The sequence below is a fragment of the Natrix helvetica genome, assembly GCF_964273705.1.
Source record: "Natrix helvetica genome assembly, chromosome: 7".
Classification (NCBI taxonomy): domain Eukaryota; kingdom Metazoa; phylum Chordata; class Lepidosauria; order Squamata; family Natricidae; genus Natrix; species Natrix helvetica.
Genome location: NC_138558.1, coordinates 47,438,365 through 47,457,494, shown reverse-complemented (window position 1 = coordinate 47,457,494; position 19,130 = coordinate 47,438,365). Strand labels below are relative to the sequence as shown.

The following is a 19,130-nucleotide window of genomic DNA, read 5'->3' as shown; positions in this document are numbered from 1 at the left end:
AGCATGGTCTAACATGATATGTGAATAGACAAATAAACAGTTTGTGTACAGAAAGATAATAAGCAAGTGAAAATAGTATCTGCTAAGATTGATACTATCTTCTCTTGCCATTTATGAAGGGCAGATAGTCTGTTTTCCAAGTAGTAATTTTATTATTTTTATGTTCTAGGGAAATAATTTCAGCAAGAAAAAAAGATATCTACTGATATTTCCATGATTAAGAGGCACACTACATCATGAGAGTGGATCACTATAGGTGCTCAACATGTACAGCATTTATTTAGTTGACTGGATTTGTGCACCTTAAACCATGAATTCAGCTTTTAAATCAGCTGTGACATAGCACACTGAACCACAAAGTATTCAAGCACATTTTACATTTTAGCTTAGAATATTGTGCGATAATCTATACAGAGGCAGTTTGGTCCAGGTAAATTTGCTGAACCATATTCAGTTGAATAAGCAATTAAGTTGGCTCCACAACATACTAACGTATAAATCATGGTTCGTGACCAATCATAGTTGGGTTCATTCAACATAACAAGCCCAGGCCAAATAAAACATAGAACAATATTTAGAAACATTGGCCAATAGTCCTTAATTTTATCAGAGGTTTGGAATAACAGTGGTAATAATTTCTAGTTGTTCAAATACACCCCCCCCCCAAGCCTGTTATTTTGTATATTGTCATATGATACAACAGTTATCCATAGAAATAGGGAATACTATCCATATTTAAATCTTACATAGCCTGTGAAGCTTACTTAATCATCATTTAGTGACCAAACCACAGTACCCTGGTTCACAAAATATGCATATCAGTAGTGGTTAAAGTGTTGGACCAAAACTTGGAAGACTTTGATTTCAGTCTACCTTCCACCATGAGAAGTTGCTAACTTTTGGTCAGTATGTTAGTTTTTATAGGACTGTTATTTGGGGAAAAACTGAAGGACAGAATGCCAGAAAATATGGGTTATAAAGCTACGAAAAGAAAAAATCATTTGAAGGCCAGAGTTCTTACAAATAAGTCACTTTTGGATTTGGTTCACTGCATACAATTAACATTGCATCAACCTGAAACACAGGGTAACTGGTAATTGATCCTTCAGTGATCAACCGTCTGCTTGCACATAGATAAGAAAGTTTCCCCTTTCAGTACCTCTACAATTCGTTTTTTTTTTCATATTATGAATTGCGTAGTTCATAAGCAGTATGAGTAGCATCTTATGCATTGCTAAAAGTGACAAAAGAAGAAAGAATGTGAAAAGCGGGGAGGCTTATTGATTTGATTAGGGAATCTGCCTTTCACTGTGTCTTTCACAGCTTCCCTTGGGAAAAAAAAGGGGGGGACTGAAGCGCGCGCGTGTATAGACTATTTACTGGTTGATTCAAAAAAATTCAACAAGTGTTCCCCTCTTTTCAAAATCAAAGCGGCAACGTTAGGGAGATAACATCCGTAGTTAGACACTCAGCGTCCCTGCTCTTTATAAAAGTCCAACTTCTTCTTTCCCATCAGCTTAAATGACTACACCTGCCCTCCTCCACCGTTCCCTCACCTCAAAACGCGATTCACCTGCCCACCCCCGACTCCTCTGTGTAACCCCGCCCGTCTTTACTCTTCCAGCGGCAGTCCCCCCCGCTCCACGCGCGCGCGGCAAGGGGGAAGGAGCCCACTCCTATCGTCACGTGCTCCTGGTGTCCTCTCGGAAAGGGTTTATGTAGCCCATTCACAAACGTAAGCGCCACGCTGAGAAGCCAAGTCGTGATATACCTTTAAGGCACATGAGCGGGAGGGCGCGAGAGAAGCCCTGCCGGCGCATCCTAAAATCCTTCCATTAACAATGGCAAACTCGCTTCCATGACTAAGGGGCATTCTGAGGGGAGCGCTGCTCCAGAGGAGGTTAATGAGAGAAACCGCAAAGACTAAGCGGCAGCTGACAGCTAGCCGGTTAAGAGGAAGCGAAGAGAAGCTGCCACCAGCAGCGGTTCTTGAATGCTCGTAGGTTTCAGAGCTGCTTGCTGCACGCCAGTGCCCTCCGCAGACCGTACGCGTATCCTGCTTGCCCGCTCAGCCCTCGGGTGCTGGGAAGGCAGCTCGTCTCTCCTCTCCTCTCCTCTCCTCTCCAGCATCTGGAAGAAGCTGCTGCGAGAAGCACCGCGCTCTTTTCCTTTCTGCCGCTGGCCGAGCTCATCGGCTTCTTCGCCACAGTCCATTTTTGTCCCGTTCCCCCACCTCCACTCGCGCCCGGAATCAATTGGAGCTGCTGCCGAAGCTGGGAGAGAGCAAGTAGCGAGCGGGTGGGATTGACTGAGGTGGGCGGGAAAGCTGGGGAGGGGGAAACCTGTCTGCAGCCATCTAACCTCGTCGCCCCTAAGAGGTTGAGGAACCCGCCGTCTTCTGCGAGGGGGGCGCCTAAGCGCAAGCGACAGGATCGGACTGCGAGGGTCTCCTCCCGTGACTGACGCGGCGAAGTTCTTTGCAAACGTGTTGCACGTCGCCGGCAGCTCCTACCTGCGCCTTTGAACCGCGGCTCCAGCAGAGCTGCCTTTTGAGGGAGTCCAGGCTGCGGTTTTTTCTCGGATGGGCGCCTTGTTTTGCCTGCTCTAAGGCTGCCACACACCCAGACACAGGTACGTTCGTCTGTGGCTCCGCCGTGGTGGAAGGTGATGGGGCGGGATGACGGAAAGCCATTCCTCCCCCCCCCCCACCCCGGGTTAAGAGAGCGGATTGTGTGTCAAACTTTGCTTCTGCCTTGCACATGCTATTGGCAGCGTCGCCTCTGCCTCTCGCTCCTGTTCCCCACCTCTTTTTCTCATTTGGGCGAGACTGATCGGCGTGAAGCGTTTGCGCTTTAGGAGAAGCCAAGACCCTCCTCCGCCGTAGGAGCCGCTCGCGCCTTCTATAATAAGGATGGCTCAGATTCCCACTTTCTAGTGTACCCTGCTTGTTGCTCCATCAGGAGTGTTCAGTTCCGTTGATTAGCCAGGCAAGTTTTGTTAGAGTGGCGAAGTTTGACCTCCCTAGTAGCTGCTATTACCTTTTAACAAAGTGGGGAGGGAGGAGTTGCCCATTGTCTCTCTCTCTCCCATTTTGTAAGTTGTCTGAATCTTTAACCGCAATAAAGGCAGTCTTAATTATAAACTGCCTTTCAGCTTTTCATGGATCCAGAGTCTGAAGCTAATATCTTTAGGTAATGCCATCTTTAGTCTGATGGAATCATCTAAAAGCATGCAGAGTTTGAAGCCAGGTAGATGTCTTCCTTAGTAGATTTACGTTTTGTAAAACTCTTTTTGGCCTGCTTTAAAGGATACATTTTCCTTGAATGGTTATAGTGGTTTAATGTGGATCATACTCATTAAAGTAACAGAACAAAACGCTTCTGTAGGAGAAAGCATGACTTTAAAAGAAACAATATAAAGCTATGTGAATTTTGAGTAATAAAGCAGATGAAAAAAATTGCTGTAGCCACCTGCTGAATTGCTTGATGGTACTTGCCTCCCACCCCCTTATAAAAAAGTGTATTGTAAAGACATCCAGCAGATGGAGCAATGAAAAACACAGCACAGGCTCTTCATATAATAAACAGTTGCTCTGTAATCATAGTTTAAAAAGGTGATCATTTAAAAAAAAAGGGGGGGGATACTATGCTGCTTCCCCAATGAGAGTATGCCCCTTGCTGTTAATGTTGGTTATGGCATACCTGGAATTGTTTTGTTTTATGTGAAATATGTTTTGTATGACTGTATCTGTTTGGGGTGTATTTTTTTTTTTTAGTATTAACAATTAAGGTACAAATTAACTGATGCACATGACAACATTGATAAATAGCTATTGTCTTTTGCTCTAGGAAGATAGCTCTTATTTGGCTAACTAGAGAAATGTAACTGTTGAATCAGATAAGGTGAGCCTCTAATTTAGGCAGGTATAATTGGAAAGCATGCCAGTGTGCTCCTGATGGTTTTAAGTGATTATACTCATTAACTGTTTAATTCACTATCACAAATTTATCCTGTGTTCTGAGAATGAGTCATTAGGTTGGTTGCTATGTTACAACAATATAAACTTTTAAAACCAAAAACTATAAAAACCCTGAAAATAGCTGAAGATGAGTTTTTGTTGTTCTGCTTTTCAGGCAAGCTGCCAGAAGATGATATTCAGCAGGTTGTTATAGTTTATCTATATTGCAAACTTCATGTAGCTTAGAGTATATTTTTTTTATTGAGAAGATTTTTTGTTGACATCCATTACAACTACACATCTAGTTAAAGTTTTTATAGTTAGTCTGCAATGGAACATGAATGCTACTAATCTAAGCTAACTATCAATTATCTCCTTTTTTGTAGTGTATTAATCCGATTTCTTAAGTGTTATAACAGCTAAAGTTTGTACACTTCATATAATTGATTAATCATGTTTTTCCCTATTTCAATATATATATAAATCAATGTTTGATACAATTATGCCCTTTAATAACTATAGTAATAATATGAGTTTTTCTTGTTCTTTAAGTTTTAGAAGTAGTACTTGATAAATTGTCGGTTTAGTGATTTTACATTTATAAGTAAATTGATAATGGAATCGGGCATGTAAAAGTTAGTGTGCTAATTTGTGAAACACTAGTGGAAAAACAAATGTATTACAATATATATATATTTGCTGAGCTATTTTCTAACATATATTTAGAAAGAATCTGTATATTTCAAATCAATATAGTCAGAACCAAGTTTCTACTATGTTTAAATATGTAAGACTACATTCTTTTCAAAAGTTAAATTGTAACTTGCTTGAACACAGGTGTGGTAGTGGAACTGTAATTCATGAGATGAGATAGCATTCTTTCAATGTTTTCAAAAATGACAATAGATTTAATTCATTTGAAATTAATGAAATAAAATTAGTAAAATTAATTAAAATAAAAAAAATAAAAATCCCTAAATTCTAGGATTACACATCAGCTTGAATTCTTAAGAAAAACATTCTTTAGATAACTTTTTATTCTCAATGTATTCTCATTAGCACTGAAATCTAATTGTTATGGGTATCTTTAGCTATTTTATTATCTGCTGTATAAGAATTATTTGGGAAAATAATTAAATAAATGGGTCTTTTCTCTTCTGTTTCCTTGCTGATGTGAATATTTAAAATAGTTTTCCATAGTTTTCTATGTATTGGTATATTATTCTGTATTGAGTAGTACCATATATAATACTGATAGTTACAATGTGCAGAAGTTGATGAAAACTGAAAAGTTCTTCAGAGATAGTAAAAGTTGGTCTTGTTAAGAAATAAGTAAAATTAACAGTATTACATTTTGTCAATGTATTTTAAAATGTGGGTCAGAAATACTGTTCCATTCTATAGCAATTTCACCAGCAATAACTTTGGCTTTAGAGCTCAGGTTAATCCTGCTTCAGGCCAGTTGCTTTCAGTGAAATGATATGAATAACTTGTGATTTAGTCCTGCACATGGTAACTCAGGAATTCATTAGGTTTTGTTTCTAGATAATTATGTGAAGGATTTGCACTCTGTATTGATTTAAGATATTCTATGCTTTCATTCCTAAAATATCTGTATTCAGAATTCCTGTAGCTAATAGTGCAGTGTTTCATTTCCCATGTTAAGACAATTTATTTGATTAGATACCCCTGGAAGAAGCAAGTTTTTTTAAAAAAAATATTGTTATATCATAGTTTTATCAAGGGTACATTGATAAACCCTTGCTTTTTAGTATGTACAAGTGTTTTTATCTTAAACAATTACTTTGGAAAAATATCCACTGATTTTTTTTTCCTTCTGTAAAACTCTGATCAGTGACACGAGATATTGTTGTGTATGTATATAAATCCTTTATTTTGTTGGCATTTTAGTATTACATTGGGATAAATCTATACCACGTGTATTTAATCTTATCTCTGCTTAATGAAATATCGATTCAGTTCAACATGATTTCTGACTATATAGTTTAAGGATTGTTCTACAATCAAGCTACAATTCATAATTACTATGAAAATTTAACCACTAAATATTTTCATAAATATTTAAAAGTTTAAGTTTTGGTTATTCCACTTGAAAAAGCTAGAGGACTATCATTGTACTTTTCAATTGCCTTATTCTAGGGACAGTTATGAACAATATAATTCACAATGTCTGGGATTAAATTTTGAATACCTACTAAGGCTTGAATGGAGGATATTCCAAAAATGAATAACCTGGCTTCTTGAACATTTGTGGAGACAAGGGTTGTACTAAGAAATACATGGCTTGTAGAAATATAGTTTTACAATAAAAATTCTTGATCTGTAAAGCATTTAAATCTGATGATATTGTATGCAGCATATATCCTGGGTTATAATTCATTGCTGGTTGGATTAAATCAGTTTTAAAAAAAGACTTTATTTTTGGGTTGATTTCTGTTTTGTAAATAGGGAAAGTTTGTAGAGGTAAGAAGAATTACATTTACATTCAAGTACACTTGAAGGAGAGTTATTGACAGAAAGTTGAGTAGTCATCATTCCATTCTTTTTCTGCAGTATTTCTTTATAATTATAAATTTATAATTTAAACAATATAATTTAAAAATAAAAGTATATTTAGGAAAATTAGTTACAGAAAGATTGAAATTTAAATATGGAAAGAATATATATGAACATAGCTCATGGATCTTGGGTAAATTCAGTAGTGCTATTAACAAGGAATGGGATTTTTTTTCTTACTTCAGTCATTTTTATCTGTTCCATTTTTTATCTTCTCTGTCAGAACAAATACTACTAGTGAGTTTTTAACTTTTTTATAGTAATATTAGAAATATAACTTCCATTTTGTTAACTGATAGAAGAAGGAACTATTTTTAAAGATTTTTTTTAAATCAGTGTAAAAACTCATTAAAAATTCAGATTACTCTTAAATTTATTACTATTGAAATACAGAAAGAGATTTGTTCATTTTTAGAATTTAAATCCTTACTAATATAACAAATACAATTTTCAAGAATAAGAACAAGTGACAAGGATATCTCCGTTTTGCTTAAAAGTTGAAGTAAGAAAAGAGGTGAGGTACTCCAGCTGGTATTATCTGTTCTTTTCAGTGGGACACTAGAGGGTAATGGCATATGTAATTCATATCCTTATGTAATGGCGCAAGGATATGAATTATGCAAAATGTTCCTAGAATATAGGATTGTAGTGAGAAGTTAGAATCCTAAATTTTAGTTTCAGTAAAATTGAGGAACATGCATTTGTAATCAATTATTTTTATGCACATAAATGTTCTTTAGTTACTTCATTGCTGTTGACTATGTGAAAGTAAGTAAACTTCACATCATGGACTGTAACTGCAAATCTTATTCCGGTAAAACACCTAGATGGTTTCTACCATTGCAGAAATCCTTTAATTCGTTATACTATATATTTATTCTTTTGATGCATAGTACTAAATAAAACATTGGTATAATATTGTGAAGACTCTTAATGGAAAGTACAGGCAATTCAGATGTAATTCAAAATCAGTTAAGAATGATAAATAGAAATATATTTTCTATAATGTCACTCTGAGGACAAATGATACAATGATACAACTGTGTTCTTTGGAGTTAGATGATCAATAAAGCTAAATAATTTGAATTATTTTTTCTTATTTAAGGTGATGAAATAGAGTGTGTGGCAAATTATATAGATACATATGAAAGCTTTATAAAACATTAAAGCTCTTCAAAGACATAGCAGTCATTTAATCATCTATAATCAAAATTATTTACAAAATGGAACTATGGTTAGGGTGCCAGTTGTCACTGTCTTTTTTGTGAGATTGTACATGTCCTTTTGAAACAATTTTAAAGTTGTATGTTATATTTAATTTCAGAATGTGGTTGCAATGCTTCATCTATCTGCACTATTTTATGCTGGGATTTAAAAATCTGTAATGTATAGATAATATTGAAATTCTAAAAAGGAAATCTTGACAAGGATTGAGATCAGTATCTCATATATTTGGAATATATATATATGTGTGTGTACACACACACACACTCATGCCAACATAGATGTGTTCTATCTAAAACAGCTGGGTTTGAACTTTTACAATTTAGAACTCTTGAGGATGGATTCTAATAGCTTTTAAATGTTTCAGTGTTAATTAAGGGAATAGAATTGTCTGTTATGACAGTAATGATTTTCTACACTGTAAATTACCCAGCTCAATTAAAAAAAAAACTGTAGAAACTAAAATATTAACTGCTTCTGTTTCTGCTTTTTTTTAGATTACTTAATTTATATATTCTGATGTTTTAGTATATTTTTACAAAAAATAGGAGAAAGACAATATGAATGTGTTATTTCAAACTATAGATTGCTAAATATGCAGAATTATTTGATTGCTTCCTAATAGGTAAACTATTCCTTAATATGGTTATAATATGACATAACAATACAATTTTATAGTTAAGGTTAGGATTATTATTATTATTATTATCTTTTAGCTGAAGTGAAGAACAGCAGCTATCTATTTGTAACGAAGAATCCTTTAAACGTTTGCAAATTGTAGATCACCAGAATACATATTTAAGAACTTACGTGGTTTGTAGAGAACCAATATGTGTCTCTTTGGTTTTGGCTTACTACTGTAATTGTCCAACTACTGCAGTTATTTTGTAAATTGTTGTAAGTAGCCCCATTCTCACCTATCACCACAGGGTCTGCTGATGCAACCGGAGTTTGCACTGACATGTTCTGAATAAAACATCGGATAAAAATAAGATTCTGAGAAACATGAGCAAGGCAAGAAGAAGAAATATTCCTTTCCATTTCTACTGGTAAAATAAAATGCAAAGGGTGTTTTAAACTGAATAACTGGTAGTCAATATGCAAATACTTGGTGTGATACAAAACCGAACAACTCTTATAATTTTATGATAAAGTTGAAGCACAAAAGTATTAGGTTACAATTCAATACTCTCTAATTTTGCTAACAAGCAGAATTGGCCTTACAAACAAATTGTTCTCCTGCTACTAGCCAATAATAATAAACAATTGGACAAAAATTCCAGTGCTTGTTCAAAGAATTCAATTAAAATATGGATCCTCTCTCCCTAATTATTTTATGGACAGTTTACTCAGTATTTTAAATCATCAATAAAAACATTTATTAAAAGTAGTAGCAACTAAATTGTTAAGCAACAATTGCTATTGCAATTCCAAGGAAGGGATAGCGTTAACTCTATTCTTAAATACAAACTCTGCAGCAGAAAAATTGAATTTGAATTGAATTCATTAATTACAAATATTTACTGCAAAAATGAATTTCAGTGATCATCTCAATTTCAATGAGAATACTGAAATTATATGGGAATAAGGTCTACTGGACATTATTCATATTGCATTTTGAAATTTTATCTAAATAAGAGGATAGAATCAAGTACTCCTTCATGCTATAACAATGTAAACTTGATAGTATATTGTTTTGTCTAAATTAGTAATACTCCCTATAAATTCATTGTGCATGGTACATTGCAAACTGTTCTGTTTTAAAGCAACAGATATGAACAGCTAGGTAAGCTGTTGCATTGACAGATAGAGATATCTTTTATAGTTTGTGAAAGTAAAATTATCAATTTTTATAAACTAATAATTTCATGATTTTTACTATGATTGATAGTTAGCAATAAGTTGGACTTCACCTGAATATATTTTCATCTTCATTATATAAACACTTTTCAAAATACTTTAGCACATACTTTTATCTTGGAAACAAACAATATTCTCTCTAGCAAACTATTTTGCATATATGTGTTCACATAATGAAGAAAGCAGACATTAAAAATACATTAAGGTTTTAAGCAGGTCCATAAAAGTAAATAAAAAAAAAACTAGTTGTAAGTAGTTAAAAGTTCAGAAGTGTATTAAGATGAAAAATTATTTGAATGTATTTGTTACATTCAAATACTTGTCCAACTTCCTGGGTATAACTGATGAAGATTACCCATTGTCATAAACCAGTTTATGCCATCCAAAGCTAACTAATGCCGATTTATTAGACTTAATGTAAATTATTTTAACTTCTGTACTTGGCATACATTGTCCATTTTCCAGAGAACTTGATTATTTTAATATCATCCTCAGATACTATGTTGAAACTCCATCCTATTATATCTTAGAATCTTAACTTAGCCTATTATTCTTTTCAATTATTTTTGAGATTAAATATATTTCACCTTCAAATACTGTAACATTTTAATGTTATATTGCTTTATTTTGCTTTGTATTTGTCCCAAATGTAAGGCCATGAAAAGAGCTGGGATAAAAATTATACAAGTATCAAATGGAAGGAAGTTTTACTATTTTTAATGAACCTTATTCCTATGTAATAATCATTAAGATATTGGAGAGCCAGGTTGGAGTAATAATTAAGGCCCGAGAAACCAGGAAACTGAATTCTAGTCTCACTTTAAGTATGAAAGCTTGCTGTGTCATTTGGAGACAATCACAGACTCTTTAACCCATCCACTATATAGGCTTGTTGTGTGGAAGGATTTTTAAATATATTCACTGCCTTTAGTTATTTATAAAGAATGATATTAAGTATATAAAATTAAAAAAAACAAATTACGTTATATATTATAGAAATTGCTTTGTGCATAGGTATTCAGCATCGTTATGGCAATAATTTAATTATACTATACTTTATTTATTGCATTAGTTTTATTGCATTATTCCATGTTATGTTTTGGTGTGATACTAATGCTGTGATGGTGTGATTCTGGGCAAAGGAATAGCAATTTTATTTCATCCATGGTTACATTCTCTTTTGATCCCTCATTTGTATTTCTTTTCTATTTCATAAAATCAAATGGAAGGCATCAATTAAGATACCCCCCCCCCCCAAAAAAAAAAAGCCCTGAAAAAAAAGCTTCTATAGGGAAAGAAGTTGAGCATGTAGTGGCAACTACAGTTGGATAAAAGCAATTTGATTGAATGACTGGGATGTGATTCTACTTAACTTATTTGCTAATTGTCAGTCAATAAATGGTTGTTAAAATGATTTCTCCAATCTGAGGCTACTTGCTAGTTGTTTTGGCTTCCTGCAATCATTGATTTTCTTTTTAAATAGCTGCATTGATTATTACTTCCTCTGTATAGTCTCTTGTTATTTCATCAAAACTTTCTTAGTTGAAAAAGCATATGTGCACAGGTAAAATCTCATTTATATTCCAGTACATTGAACAAATTATAGTTGTTTGGCTACATTGGCAATAATACTGCATTACCTATCACTAATACATTTCAGTATTTGAAAAAGCAGGGTATTATATATAATAATCTACCAAATTAAATTATGACTAACAATCTCAGTTTATTTTAAATGGTAAATAGCAAATAAGGAAATACTTGATTGCAAAATATATGAATTTATTTTGCCTGTTAGTAGCTAATAAATATGTAGATGAGCACATTGAATAAGATAATACAATGGAACAGCTTGCCTTCAGAAGTTGTGGAAGCTTCATCACTGGAAGCTTTCAAGAAGAGACTGGACTGCCATCTGTCAGAAATGGTGTAGGGTCTCTTGCTTGGGGAGTGGTTGGACTAGATGATCAACAAGATCCCTTCCAACTCTGTTAATATGCAATCTGTAATTTCTTTATAAAGATGGACCTATTTAACTCTTTTAGTACAGGAAATATAGTCAGGAAATTTCAAAACTATAGCTAGTCTGTAATATTAAACAAACAAAAACCCTGAAAAATTATCTACATAATGTTTCCAAAACAATGACATAACTGTGTCTATTAAGGTCACCAAGAGTTACATAAAACTTGAATATTTTATTTTTATTTCTATATTTTATCTTTATTTCTTATTTTTATAGCATCTTCATGTTGATGATACATTTAGGCTGTATTCCAGATTTCTTGGCGGTTGTTGTTTCAGGGGACTAAAGGTTATTATTGGATAATTATCTTTTCTATTGTAATCCTCTGAAAATTCCATAAGAATTTCCTAATCCACAGTAATAGTATTAAACTATTAGCTTAAACTGACTGGCGTGAAGCTTTAATTTACAGTTACTTATTTCTGTTTCTTTAAATATATCTAAATTAACCTGAAAAGATAGAATATAGGAGACATGGAAAAGAACTTTATTAAATTTTATGTGAAACCCTTATATGAACTAGCATACACATTATGTTACATTACATTACATGAATTTGAATTTAACTATATGTTAGAGGAATATTGTTCCAAGTAAGAGAGCCTAATATGTTACAATCTCATACTGTGGAGTGAAGTAATAATATTTAAACTAATTGAATCTTGACTTTTTCTCCCTGATTTGTAGCAAACACTATGTTGGAAATATTGGAAAAGATTATAGAATGAAGTAATAGAGTTGCACTTACCCAACCTTCTTTAGTGCAATGATTGGATACAAATGATTTTGTTGGAAATTCCCCTTCCTTCACATAAGTTAAAAACGCTAAATAGAACCTTTGCCACTGCCTCTGGAGCACTCTTACACAAAACCACTTTCAACTAAATTGAAAGCTTCCCATAGCCAATAATAACTTTATAGAGAGTTGTGTATCTTATCTAGTGGTTCAGCTATCATAGTAAGAAATTTTATTATGAAGAATTCTTTAAATAATCTGCTTCATCAGTTTGATAATAATCCAGCAACAGGGAATCAGTCACAATACCTACATAAATAGGTGCAATTATACCTTTAAATTTTATATCAACACATGCTATTTCAATTTAGTACTAAAAGTGAAACTGTGTGTGTGTGTGCGTGCACACCCATACATGTATACATTGCGTGTGTGTGTGTGTGTGTGTATTTCAGTCCTTTTTGCCAATTTAAAAAAAGTTGTAACAATGGGATTTTTTGCTTTAAGAATCAAAAATTGCTTTTGGTAATATATTTTGTAGCATTATTGGAGACCAAGATAAATCTACAGCGATTTAATGTATTCTGTACTCTTGACTATGTAGAAAAGCTCCTATAAAATTCATTGCCCATTACTTACCTTACTGTGGATTTTATAGATTCTAGAACCCACTTCATCTGTCTTCAATTAATAAAATATCCAAGACATGCTGATTCTTGGTCTCTGACCAGTTAGAAATTCCTAAGTTTGTTATACCACTTCCAAAATTTATGTGGGAAATGATACCCTTTGTCACTTGATGACCAGACTAAGATCTAAGATATAAAGCATTTGCCTTTATTTGTAATAAAGGGTTCTATTTCTGCATACATACAATAGTGTCAAAGGAATTTTTCTTTTGTGTGTATATGTGTCTACACAGGCCCTGGTACTGCAGTGATTAGGATGCAGTATTGCAGGCCAACTTTGCTCGCGGTCTGGAGTTGAATCCTGACAGGCTCACCATTGACTGAGCCTTCAATCCTTTCAAGATTGGTAAAATGAGGACCCACATTTTTGGGGACCATATGCTGACATTGTAAACTACTCAGACAGTGCTGTAAAGCACCATGAAGTGGTATATAATTCTAAGTTCTATTGCTATTGCTATGCAGCAGTTTTAAAATCAGAATTTAGTATCGATATACTTTCTCTAAAATTCCAATTTTAGTTTGTTTGGTCATTTTTTGTTTTAAACTAAACTAGTTTAATTTGGATTTTAGGAATACAGTGTCAGTATTAATATGATTTTATTATAATATTCATATTTGGAAGGTCACTTGAGATTATATTCGGATAGGTAAAATCAAGTGTTTAGGCATGCATACTAATGTGGAGACAGTTTACAAAACAGCTTAATGAGCTTAAAAAACCCTTGGTTGCTTTAATGCTTTGAAGAAACACTTCCTTCAAAAGGCTTGTATGCTGTGTAACAGGAAGACTTAAAATATTTCTTGAAGTACATTATGCATGACATTACACTTGTATGGTATATTAAGTTACTGGTGGCTGCTTTTGAAGCAAAAAATTTAAAAGGAGAAAAAAATATGGACATTTGAGATTTTATGAAGTTCTTTCTCAGTCCTTGTGAAAAGTAGAGGACAAGCAGGTTATTAATAGATGAACTGCTAGGGCTAAATATTATATAATTTTAAATAAATACACAATTAAGAATTAATAATGGTTAATGGTAAAGATAAAGGTTCCCCTCGCGCATATGCTAGTTATTCCCAACTCTAGGGAGTGGTGCTCATCTCTGTTTCAAAGCCGAAGAGCCAGCACTGTCCGAAGACATCTCTGTAGTATGTGGCCGGCATGTCTAAATGCCAGAGGCACATGGAACACTGTTACCTTCCCATCAAAGGTGGTTCCTATTTTTTCTACTTACATTTTTAGATGCTTTCAAACTTCTAGGTTGGCAGAAGCTGGGACAAGTAATGGGAGCTCACTCTGTTACGTGGCACTAGGGATTCGAACCGCCAAACTGCCAACCTTAAGAAATCATTTTTAACCGTAGAATTATTTTAAGTGTTCCTATGTACATATCAGGTAGTTAATTTTTATATTTCAAGCAGATATTTTTTTATAAGTTACAATGGTTAAAAAGATAGTTTCAATAAAAGTTTATCCGTCTATCTTGAGTTAAAGTAGCATTTGCATGAAGTTCCACATGACTAAATCTCAATAATGAATAACAACTAACTAACAAGATTCCTTTGCTGGATAAGCAGTGCTCTTTTTAAAATTGGCATTATTGCACTCTCTGAGTACTTTTGACCCCCTTTTCAGTCTGTTTTGTTTAAGCAGATATTATATAGAGAGCATATCAAGCCTACTTAATAATTCTTATTATCTATTCTTTCAACTTTGTATCCTTTAAAATCTTTGGAGGACGTTTTCTGACTTGTTCTGTTTTCAACACTTATGCCCAATTTCATTCTCATATTCTTGTGTCTTCCTTATAGATCAAACACATGATTATATCTCCTTTCAAATCTCATTTGACATCTTTATTTCTTTAATCATCTAACATCTTTTAGTCCTATTGTCTCAAAGTGAGTGAATATCCCTTACTAATAAATTTGCTGACATCTTTCTCGTTGCAATGCTTCCAAAATTCAGTCCAGTTAATTTGTTTTACTTTCTATTGAGAACAGAATGATCTTCTGGCTGCTAAATATAGAGATCTGAATTTGATTTTATTATGAATAGTTGCTAAAATATTATAGAGAAGGAAAGAAATTATGTGGACTGTTGAATAATTAACAGGAAAATGTTCTAAAGGATATTGGTGTTTAAAAATGTGAATATTGAAAGTGAATGGAAATTCTGAATGTTTCCCCTCAGTAAAGAAACAGATAGAGATTTCAGTTTGAATAGAAGTGGCAATGTAACATTCTTCTAAACAAATTGTTTAAAAGTCTTTAGTAGCAAAAAGTGAAACATGTCCATAGTCCATTTCACAAGTTGATATATATCTAGTTAGCTGAACTAATTTAAAGAGAGTAACTGATTTATCCAAAATTATTTATTCTATTTTTTACCAATTCTATATGAGATAACATTTTGTAAAAAAATTATTTTTTCTATCTTAAAATAAATTGTACGAATTTTCAAAACTTAGCCATACAATGCTCCATATGATAATATGAGATGACTTGCTACATTCCATGCTAGGCACCACTATAAATGTAAGCATTTCTTTATGGCTTCCGATGCCCAGCTGTAGAGGCTCAGTGGGAAAAGAAGCTGGCTCCCCCCCCCCTGCTATTGACCCATCTAGTTGGCAAAAAGCTATGGGGCTTTTCAGCTTCCTTACATTAATCCTTAACTTCCTTACCAGAATTGGGCTGATCAAACAGTCGGTGCACCCTAAATCCACTAAAGTGGAGATTTTTATCCCCCTCCCTCAGTTTAGGATAACCAGTCTTAGGGGCATGGTAAGTGGTTTAATGGGTTTGCTTACCAGTGGTTCATCATCTGGATTGCTTCCGAGTGAGTATGGTTCCTCCTGCTGAGAAGCCTGGGTTTCCTCCTCAAAGAGGGGAGGTGATGGGGATTCTATGATCTCCCAGCTCCACAGGGCCATCTTCTTCCCGTGCTGGCCAGGTTTCATAGGTTTCTCCCCACCCAATGGGCACTCTGGTCTCCTAGCCGGAACTTGAAAATAGCATTCTGCAGCTCAGTGCCTCTCCTTTCCACACTTAAAACAGGCTGAGGGTTTCGGAGAAGATGCCGTTTGTGGATTGAAAGGTTCTTGCTTCCATTGGGGTGGGAATTTCTTCCACCCTCGCCCTGCTCAGTACTGGTTCCTGGCCAAGTTGATCTCAGCCTCTTCGGCAGCGAGATACCACTCATGTAGGTGGTTTGGTGCACCTCGGAGGCATTGTAGAGGTCATCACTCAGCCCATCACTCAGCCCATCCTTGAACCAGCTTAGTAGGATATCTTCTGGCCAGTTCACATGACACACCAGGTCTTCAGTATACTCTGCCACTGGCTGCTGTCCCTGCTTCACAACTTTAATGTGGTCATGTGCTTTGCGGTCTGCGAGGGGGGGGTGTCCTCCAAATGTCACAGGGCCATCATGAAATGGTTGAAGTGTCACAGTTCTGGTGCTGGCTCTTGGAGTGTACATATTTGAACTAATAAAGAGCTGTTGTTACTGCCAAGACTGAGTCTGCCTCTTCCATTCACCCTATCTAACAATTTATATTCTAGTGGCTTGCCTGTCATTGTTAGTGGGAGTGATTTTAGAGATTCTTTGGTTGGGCTGTTTACTGTTGGCTTTTTTAGCAGTTCCTTCATTGGGTGTTGTTTACTTGATCTGATGTTAAATATTGGAGTTAATCTATGCTCATCTGGATGTTAGTTGCTGGTAAGGAGGTGTTTTGGACTTTGCTTGGTCTATATCTAGTGTTTTTGAACTTGGCTTGGGCCTAGGATGCTAGGGAAATTCTAGAAGCCTGGCACTCTGACAGATTAGCCACCAATAGACACATAGACTTCAACAATATCTACATACAATGCAAAATAGACAATCAGCAAGCCAAAAAGAGAGCAAGAAGACCAAAACTCAAATATTCCTATGTAACAGATATAAGAAAAACAGAATGACAGAGTTGGAAAGGATCTTGGGAATCTTCTAGTCCAGCACCTGCTCAAGCAGGAAATAAATGGTTGTCCAGTTTCTTCTTAAAAGCCTCCAGTGATGAAGCACCCACAATTTCTGAAGGCAAACTCTTCCAATGCTTAATTGTCCTCACTGTTAGAAATTTCGCCTTAGTTCTAAGTTTGTTTTCTCCTTGATTAGTTTCCATCCATGCTTCTTTACTGTATCACCTGATTGTGTTATAAATTGAAGATACAGTACCTTGGACTGCATTAATAACATAAATGTTTTCCCCTATAAAATGCAGTGCTTACTTTGTTGTATTATGTTACATAAATCCCTAGCATGTTTGTTATTCTGAAGTCTTAAAGTCCTGACGTCCTAAATTTTATAAATAGTCCCCCCACCAAAAAAAAGAATTTGATCACTTTTTGAAAAGTACAATATTTACATTTGAAAAGGAAGGGAAGCATTGAAAAAAAAGTTATAACTATTAAGGTAAATAGCATTAGGCTTCATTAATATATTAGTTTAATTAATTGCTTGTCTAAATAACAGAATGAAAATTGATGAAACATTATAAAAATAAAAATGAGTTAAAAACAATCATCCTAGAAAAAAAGACAAGATTAAGGATAGTTATAAATTAAATAACTATAACTAAACATTATGAAACATAGAATAAAACAGCAAGGAAAAAAGAATTTGTTGCTTTAGAAAATTTTTCGTAATAACATTTTCTTACTCTATTTTGTAATGTGAAAATTTAGAGAAATTTTTAAAAATCAAAAAACAATTTAAACCTAAATTCAAAACAAAATAGATTTAATTTTCAAGTCACATGAACTATAGGACTACTATCTAGAAAATCTAGATTTTCCTTCTCAAATTGGATTAAAAATTAGGCTGGAAGTAAGCCAGATAAATTTGCTTCTTTTATATAATACAAAATTTACAAATTTACAAATAAAAACAATTGCTACTGTTTCATTTATTTATATTCATTCATTAAGCATATAAAGAAAAGTTAGTTAGGAGAGTTTTGTATAAATATCTTGCAACTGAATCCATTATAGATTGATTCTACCTTCTTCCCAAAGAATATTAACAATAAATAACCTCTTAGCCAATTGTTAGTAGTGATATGTAATAATGTCGCTGTGTAAACCTTTCAAATATGTTCACATCCTGAGAATTCATAGACTGATAAATGCATATTCTTTTTACAAAGAATGTAGAGGTCAAATTAGATTAAGTATTTTACTCCCAAAGTGTTAGTGTTATTTTACTCCCAAAGTGTTATATAAATAATTGTTGAATGCTGTTAATGAAGAGATGTAACAAATCTTTCTTCATTGGCATTTTACTAGATTGTATGTAACACAATGGGACCATTTTGGATATAAACCCATAAAATAAAGTTTTATGAATCTTTTGATTGTTTAAATTTCATTAACAACACCAGCATCTAAAGAGTTCAAATTATATGACTTCTAATTTGCATAATTTTTAATAAACAGTTTACTAAGCTTCTGCTGTTGGTCTTTTGTAGAAAGTCACCTTCTAAACATATATTTTAGCTAAATCAGCACATTAAAAATCAATTATCTAGTATCCTTGACCTTGAGAAATAATTACCAGTAAAAAAAGAAACATATAATCTTGACTAAAATAAATATTATACAACCACCTTCACAGGAAATGTAGACCTTGCTAAATGAACATGAATGAAGCAAAGTTTTAGACACAATTTATATGTGTATATATTGTATACATAGTTTTAGATATTTTTATTGCATTTCAGAATGACTTAATTCTACTGCATTACGGATGGAGTAGAGTTCATTATGAAAAAGATGAATTATCTGAAGCAAATAACATTTGCCATTGTTGAAAAGATTTGAAGTAAACAAAAACTTGTTATTTAAACAGCATATGACTATATAGTACTTTTCACCTAAGAACCTCTAGAAAAGATTGTTTGTCAAGCTCTTAAAAAGAAAGTTTTGTGATTTTGACCATGATCTATGTATGTGTGAATCTGTGGTGTATTGCTTTTATTTCCCTAGATAATCTATTCACTTCCCCCATTCCATTAA

The 19,130-nt window shown here is 33.9% G+C and overlaps 1 protein-coding gene across 13 annotated transcripts in view; it reads left to right on the top strand.

Annotated features, from left to right (window-relative positions):
* Positions 1 to 1,687: 1,687 nt before the first annotated feature.
* TENM3 (teneurin transmembrane protein 3) overlaps positions 1,688 to 19,130 on the top strand; it is a 1,436,054-nt gene continuing 1,418,611 nt past the window's right edge. For 5 of the 13 annotated variants that reach the window (XM_081959132.1, XM_081959131.1, XM_081959129.1 and 2 more), the window contains exon 1: positions 1,689 to 2,631. The gene's annotated coding sequence lies outside the window, so the exon portion shown is untranslated. Of the gene's footprint in view, positions 2,632 to 2,837; positions 2,988 to 4,133; positions 4,163 to 19,130 lie in introns of those variants that run through there. The other 8 variants (XM_081959126.1, XM_081959141.1, XM_081959139.1 and 5 more) reach the window with 3 other exon arrangements.